The following is a 7,843-nucleotide window of genomic DNA, read 5'->3' as shown; positions in this document are numbered from 1 at the left end:
CTGTGGGTTAAGGGTTTTGTGCTCAACCAAATGAGCTGCTTAGATACAAAAGAAGCAACGTAACTCTTTCCAGAAATTGGAGTTATTTCAGTAACTTTCCTTTGTCTTTAGCATATTGCATGCATACAGCAGTATCAGTCTCTCTCCTAGACAGCAGTTGAGTCTATCCTGGAATGAGAAGCCTGTAAGACCTATCTGTTCTTCATATTTTACAAAAAATTTTGAACTGAAAAAGTACAGGCCTTTTGATTGTATCCTGAGTACTACTGCTAGTCCAAGTGGATTATTTTATACTCTGCATCAAAACATTTATCTAAATGGCCCAAAACTGGATCTGAGTTTTGCATAATGATTATATCTTTTTCTAACATAGCCAGGAGTGGTAAAGTGGATGTACTTATGAAGGAATGAAGCATGTTTGGTTAAAACTAATGGGATTCTTAGCTCCAGTTTGGTTTACTAGATGTGGGATAATGAAACTGGGACGAAAAGATGTAAAATGCCTAGTCAGTCTCTGGAAGCGTGAAAAAGAAACTCTGAAGTCTCAGTTTGTCTTCTAGAAGCACAGTAAGACCTATTTATTGGGCAGGCCTTACAACTGCTGAGAGGCATTGTCTGGGGAGTTTGTTCCATTACATAATGTTTTATTCAAATATGTTTAAATATATTTGTCTGTCTTTTTATAATTTATTTGTTTTTTATTGTAAACTGACCTCAGCTTTTTGGTGGGGGAGGAGAGGCAGCATATAAATCTAATGTATACATAAAATAAATAAGTAAAATACCCTTATTCTTTAAGCTAAAAAAGAGAAAATGTACAAATCAAATATTTGCCCTTCAAAGAAGCAGAGATGCTTTCTGTGATAATTCATAAGATAGGCTCTCCCAAAAAAATGCTTTGAACCATTGTTGATCAAGTCAAATCAAAGTTAAGTTAGCAATATTAAGCTGAAGACTCAAGGTAGTTTTGTGACCTTGGAAAAAAATTAGTAATTTCCCTGAATGAGTAATTAAAAAGTATAATTAGATCTTAATCAAGAGAAAGTGGAGACTAAGTCTACATACATACATTCAGATGACCTGAGAGAATAGTCCCAGGATTGTTTTCCTGGTAGAAAATCTTACCTGGAGATGCCTGAACAAACAAATGCTGAGCCCTTGAAGAACAGGGGACTTGCAGTGTTGATACTGAACACACAGGGTAGTTAGTGCTCAGCATCAGCATGGCAGTGCGCAGGGGAGCCCTGCCAGGTTGTCTCCCTGAAGCAGAATGCAGGGATTGTGAAGGACATGTTTTTCTCCATGTTTGGTTGAAGCAGAGTACTGTCTGAGTGACATACTGTTTTCCTCAGGGGTGGGGGGAGGTAGGAGCAAAGCACCCTGGGATGCTGGAGGACTGTGCTGTGACCTCTCTCAGAAGATAACATATAAATGTTAGCACTACTTGTGTTTTTGTAATACTTATAAGCTTTCATCAGTTAAGATGTATAAAATATGCAAGTCCTTGGATACATAACAAAGCTAAAAATCTTCAGGGACAGATTGATAACACAAATGTGGTTCTCTCTCATGTAAAAATGGCTTATGGTTTTATAGGCTTACCAGAATGTCACAACTTAAGTAGGCTATGCAGACAATGCTGGCAAGATTATAGCTTTTACAAGAAGCTATTATTTTATTTACTTTAATGTTATAGGAGAATATTCTTACCTTGGAGACATTGATAATTGAAGAATATTCAAATTACTCTCCAAAATATTGGTGTATATAAACACATTCTAATTTATCTCATTTTATTTTAAATCCAGCACTGTGTCTTCCTGCATGAATGAGTATGTAATATAAGGGGCTTGCTTTAGCTAATAAGTAATAAGATTCATAATCAATTAGATCATCGTCTCCCTAGTTGTTAAGCACCACACAAAGTCAAAAAGTGAGAACCTCTGCTTGCTTCATTTTGCTTTTCCTCCTTCCTTACCTAGAATGGTTGTGTTCCAATGTCCACTGAAGTCATGTAATTGATGGCAGTGGTGCTGTATCATGCCTATTGACTCTCCAACATGGGGAGGAAGGGACAGGAGAAGGGAGGGTTATTTCCTCACTTCTGCCATTTTTCTTTGACCCTACTTCTACTCTCAATTTGAAGAACAGCAACTGAAATAGTAACTAACAAACCTTTATCAGTCATCAAAAAGTCAATTATTTCAACTTCATCCTCAAATTTTCATCTATTCTTCTGTATTGAGCTTTACAATCTTTAGGGCTAGGGCTGTCTCTTTGTATGTGTTTGTTTGATAGACCCTGACATTCTCTTATACTTTAAATGAATAAAAATAATGTTGATTATCCCTGAATATTCTTAATTTTGATTATACTCACACACGTTACAAAATAAAGTACATCTCGAAATCAAGATTTTATCCTTTTTTATTCTAGATTCTTTCCAATAAAAAATTTCCACTACACAAAAATATAATATATTTACTCCTACCCAGCGAATCTGATCAACTGTTTAGTTATTGGTCAAGAATCCCTGAATTTAAAGATAGAAACTAAAACTGACGTTGGGGCGAGGCAGGGGGTGGGCTCTGCAGAATTTTTGGAAAATCCTGAACTATGTCACACTGGAAGTGTATTTTATATTCCAAACCACTTCCACGACATTGGGGTGGGTTTGATTTAATGTTTTCTAAACAGATAAATAATGAGTTGAGATTAAAGTGTTTTTAATAATGTATGTGGTTTGTTCGATGTTTCCTGTGTGCTATTGTGTAGATCTACCAGGTAGCTGACTATGAGTGTGCGCTGTGATTCAGAAACAGAGCCAAGAAAGATGAGCCAAGTATTTAATACTTCATTTTTAAAGGCAGTAAAATAAAATGATTAAAATGAAAATAAACCAATATATCTGGAGCAATTATTAGTATTCGAATGCCCAAAAAAGAGGGAGATGATCTGTTTTTTAAACCGAATTAGCCCTTATAGAAGAATTTTTTCATCAATGGGAAGAATTGGTTTGTGAGAGAGAGTTCTTGGAGGAGAGCTGATAGCAAGGCTCTATAATCCTGAATAGTTGGATAAAGCTTTTATCTTCAGCTGTTGAATAAGGCTACATACCAGCTGTAACCAACAAAGCAGGACCTCTGGTGAGTCTCATGGACTATGGAACCATGCTCAACCATGGTTTACCAGAATGACCTGAAACCAGTGACTGAATGCAAATTTTAACACATTTATATTAATATTAACTCTGTACTTGGTGTTTTTGTCAATTTCACAATTTATACTTCGTGTATCTTTTATTGTGGCTGCTATGGTATTATCTGAAACAGGCTAATGAGCTCTAGTAATCAATGCTTTCTACTTTGCTTTCACCCAGGTTTATGTTTCACACACAAAAGAGCTCCTAGTACAGATTTTTGGTAGTCTCAGTCATTCTTCCTAACAACAATTTATAGATTATAAGGCCAGAAAGGGAGACCTTTCCAATCACCTAGTTAGATTTCCCATAGTCAGTTGTAGGGTTTTCTGAGCTAATTCTTTTTTAAAGCCATCTTGATTTGGTAAATTGTTGTAGACTTTTTCATAGTCCTGTTGCTAAGTTGCTCATTTGACTCTTTTTGAATTAAGTGCCCATTTACAATGATAAGTTCTCTTATAAAATTATTTCCTATTTTCAGCAGATTCATTTGTAAATTCCTCCATCCTTTTAAGGGAATATATTTTTTGTTCATACTTATGGCCCCCTCTACTTGTTACATGTAGGCCATGTTTAATGTGTTCATCACAGCATAAATGACAAGGATGCTACTTGTGCACACAGTTGAAGGCACCATGATATGGCATGCCAGCTATGAAAATGTTTGAAATTGAATGTGTAGCAGTTCTGGGACACAGGACAGTAAAACAGGTGATTGTCAGCCCTGGGCTCAGCTTTCAACCTCATGATCTTAGACATTTCCCAGAATTGGTGAATAGGAAGATCAGATCTCCATCACTGCTTCTGCCATACGTATGTGGCATAGCAAGAGGCATGCTTGTTTAGATCCAAGGAGCAGATCCCATGGTACCATTAAATAAACATGTGCCAGGGGCCTTAGACACCAAAAATACTTTTAGTAATTTTATCAATCTACTTATTTAGATACCTAAATATGGATTAAGTTTAAGCACTCACTTTTTAAAATTTTGGCTTGAGAGTTTGGATCACTGAAGGAACGTAGAATCAAGCCTCTTATATTACATTTTCATTAATTCAGGATGACACAGCACCTGATTTAAAATAAAATGAGATACATTAGAATGTCTTTATATAGACCAATATTTTGGAGAGTAATTTGAATATTCTTCAATTATCACTGTCTCCAAGGTAAGAATATTCTCCTATAACATTAAAGTAAATAAAATAATAGCTTCTTGTAAAAGCTATAATTTTGCAAGCATAGCCTACATAGCCTACTTAAGTTGTGACTTTCTGGTAAGGCTATAAAATCATAAGCAATTTTTAGATGAGAGAGAACCACATTTGTGTTATCAGTCTGTCCCTTAAGATTTTTTAGCTTCGTTATGTATCCAAGGACTTGCATATTTTATGCATCTTAATTGATGAAAGCTAATAAGCATTAAAATAAAACAAGTGGTGCTAAGATTTAAAAAGTAAAATAAAATTGTCTGTTATTCATAGTTGGCACTCCCAGCTCACCTCATCAAATATTAATGTCTTCAGTTATACAGGCAGTTCTCGGACTTATGGCACAATTGGTTCCTAAAAACCACGCCAAGTTGAAGCCTTGTAACTCAGAACCAATTTTCTCAGAAGAAACAAAATGGGGGATTGGTTCCTGAACCAAGGCCCAATACCCTATTTTCACCAAAAATACCCCAGAATTTTGTACTCAATCAATTATAGATGAGTAATATAGCTATACTAACGTATTTATATTTTAAATAGCAATTATATTGATTTGAAAGGACTTGTTTCAGGTGACTTTGCTGGATTTTTTGAAAGGCTCTTGGTTGGACTTTTTAAAGGGTTCTTGGCTGGAGTCTTCTCAGGAGTCTTGGCTGCAGGTTTTTCTGGAGGCTTGTCTGCTTTTTTTAAAGAAAGTGTCCAAGGAAGTTTGGACAGATGTTCTCCAGAGAGATGAGTGACACAGTGAACTTGTTCGCTGGCATGGCGCAGCATCAGATCAAGCATTGGAAAGTTGAAACTGATGTCATAAAGTTGAAACAAGGTATCAATTTATAAACGTTGTAACTTGAAACGTTGTACGACGAGGACTGACTGTATATAAAACCTTCAGATACTTTACATACATCTTGTATCAAAAGTATCATTAACTAAACACTCCACTTGTAACTCATCACTACTGCTTATATCAGCACACCAGAAGTCTTACAGCATGACTGAATTTAAAAAGGCTTTCTACATTTTTGTGGTAAGAAATACCTATGAAACTTTAATTTTTGTAGAATACTTGTACATGCATTTTTGTGCGTTATTATAAAAACACCCAGTCATTTTTGTGCAAATGTTACTGCCGACATAAGAGGGAAAATCTGGAACTTCTCCTTAAAAACTGAGACACTAGTTTCTTCCACCATTGATCAGCCTGCATGACTGATAAACACAATGTGAATGAAGCAAATAGTCAGCACTGGATGTGCTTTCACACACATTTGAAGGGACATACATAAAATAATATGCCAGAAACATGTAACCACAAGAATGTACACAATCTGAGGGAAAGGAAAAAGAAAAATCCCACAGGCTGTCTCATACAAGGTTCTACTAATGAAAATCTAAATTAACTCTCTGAAATAATAGGGTGCTTGTACATATTACAGGATTTAATCCTCATGAAATTAAATATGTTTAGAAAAAATAAACTTGTTTATTTTGGAGCATTGCATCAGTGTTTGCACGTACTAGGTTTTCAAATGAATTAAGCCTGGTCCCCAACTAGAAATGCAGGAGAGTGGGACAGTCCCACGCTGGCCCCCATCCCGTGCCCTGCCACACAGCTGTGGGAGCAGGGAGCTGGCACGCAGCACAGGAAAAAAAAGTGGCAGCAATTTAAAAGCAGCAACAATTTGAAGGAGTGAACTACAAAAAAGTTGCAGCACTACCTGGTGGACAAAGAGGTTCATTACATGTCTTTGAGTGCCTTTGTGTTTGCACGCAAGGATGAATCTAACTACATCCTAAGGAGTTTTAGTTTCACAAGAAACACTTTTAAAGCATCTGGAAATCCCACTCATATAAACTGTCACATGGCTGCAACGCAAGAAAGGGACAAAAACATGGCGTGTACAAACACACTTTTCAGTTGTACTGTCAAATATCCGCACACGTCATTTACTTCACTAATAAAGATGCTTTTCTGTGTAGTCACTGATTTTATAGAAAGTATGATTAGCAAGCAGAAAACAAAGAAACAGTAAAGTTTCTACCCCTGTAAATGTGGTGCTGCTCTACTATAGCCTTAATTTATAAATATTGGTAGACAGAATTGGCATATGGTTAGCCTGCTTGCAACAGATCATTTATGTATTTCCTGCTGCTTTGTAAATTTTTACTTGTCTACATTCAAAAAAGGTAATAGCATAATGTTGATGGTTTTCAAATATTGATAGTTATTAATATGACTCTGCTTTCATTGGCATAATATAGCAATACTTTGTAGCAGTTTATTTTACATACAGTCACAATGGTAAACAAGTGTAGCAGTCAGAGCTCTCATTTGGCAAAATCACCTGCCTATCTCTATCCTGCGAAGTGTGTGTTTTTACTGGTTGTTTTGCATCAGCCATCATCATAATATTTATTTAAGCATCGTTTTTTGATACAAATTAGCATTAAAAATGCTTTTTTCGTTACTTGTTTCTTGGCTAAAATCTGTCACTTAGTCACAGATTATATTAACTGAATGTTTGATTGTTGGCTGCCTGCAAAACCCAGTTCATCGTTTTACAACAGCAGACCTTGAGTCACAATTCCCAATGCTCGCTGCTTTTAGGATGTTTAACAAGGTGTACTTAACAAAGTTTCCTCCACAGTATTACTACTTTTTTGTATGGTAGTTCAGTCAAAAATATCCAATTTTATTGGAGATTAAGAATGATGTTCCTACCTCCAAATGAAGCAATTTACTAAATTATTTTGATTTTTATTAATCATCATACATAGCAGAGAGTTTCTACAGGAAATTGTTCTCAAGCACTGCTGCCTACCATTTCCTTGAACAGAAAATCTTCGTTTGTAGGAGAAAGTCTTATTCCAAAACCAGAAATTTACATAATTAAATATTCAGTTACAGTCATGTAGTAATAAAATCCAGCAGAACAGTGAAACTTTCGCCTAAGTGAAAGAAACCTGGGTGAAAGTTAAACCTCTTCCAGAATTATTAGGACCAGATGCTCAGGTGATATAAACTGATGTGGTACAGACTTAGGTAAGTGGAAGATGTTGCCCTCAGTATCCACAGAAGTGCATAGGATAGATAGGAGCAAAATGTTAGGGTTTTAGGACCGTTACCAAGCAGGCACTTGACTCATTCCCAAATAACTGTAGCAAACAACCAGTGCACTAAAAATAGCCCATAACCAGAAAGAAAAAGACAGTAATAAAGTGACAAATTAAAAAAAAAAGAAGAAGAAACAATGTCCTGAAGATCAAATGGGCTGGTATCCCTATATTAAGAAAAGGAAGATTATAGAGGAAAATAATGCAGGGAGAGAAATGACCTCACACATCCTCACTGCAGATTTAATTTATCCATCTTTGAGGTCCATTGGTTTGTAAGACCTGATCCAGTGCCCACTTAAGCAAGTGTTCATGCAG

The 7,843-nt window shown here is 36.0% G+C and overlaps 1 protein-coding gene and 1 long non-coding RNA gene across 2 annotated transcripts in view; both read left to right on the top strand.

Moving 5' to 3' along the window:
- XRCC4 (X-ray repair cross complementing 4) overlaps positions 1-7,843 on the top strand; it is a 436,070-nt gene that overhangs the window by 246,891 nt on the left and 181,336 nt on the right. The gene's annotated exons all lie outside the window — the stretch shown is intronic.
- LOC109297270 overlaps positions 898-7,843 on the top strand; it is a 16,476-nt gene continuing 9,530 nt past the window's right edge. The window contains exon 1 of the long non-coding RNA XR_002097273.1: positions 898-908. This is a non-coding gene — a long non-coding RNA (uncharacterized LOC109297270). The remainder of the gene's footprint in view (positions 909-7,843) is intronic.

The sequence above is a fragment of the Gavialis gangeticus genome, unplaced genomic scaffold (genome assembly GCF_001723915.1).
Source record: "Gavialis gangeticus isolate Ggan-Ray unplaced genomic scaffold, GavGan_comp1, whole genome shotgun sequence".
In the NCBI taxonomy this organism is placed as follows: Eukaryota; Metazoa; Chordata; order Crocodylia; family Gavialidae; genus Gavialis; species Gavialis gangeticus.
The sequence above is the reverse complement of the archived record's forward strand: the minus strand, read 5'-3'. Positions and strand labels throughout refer to the sequence as shown.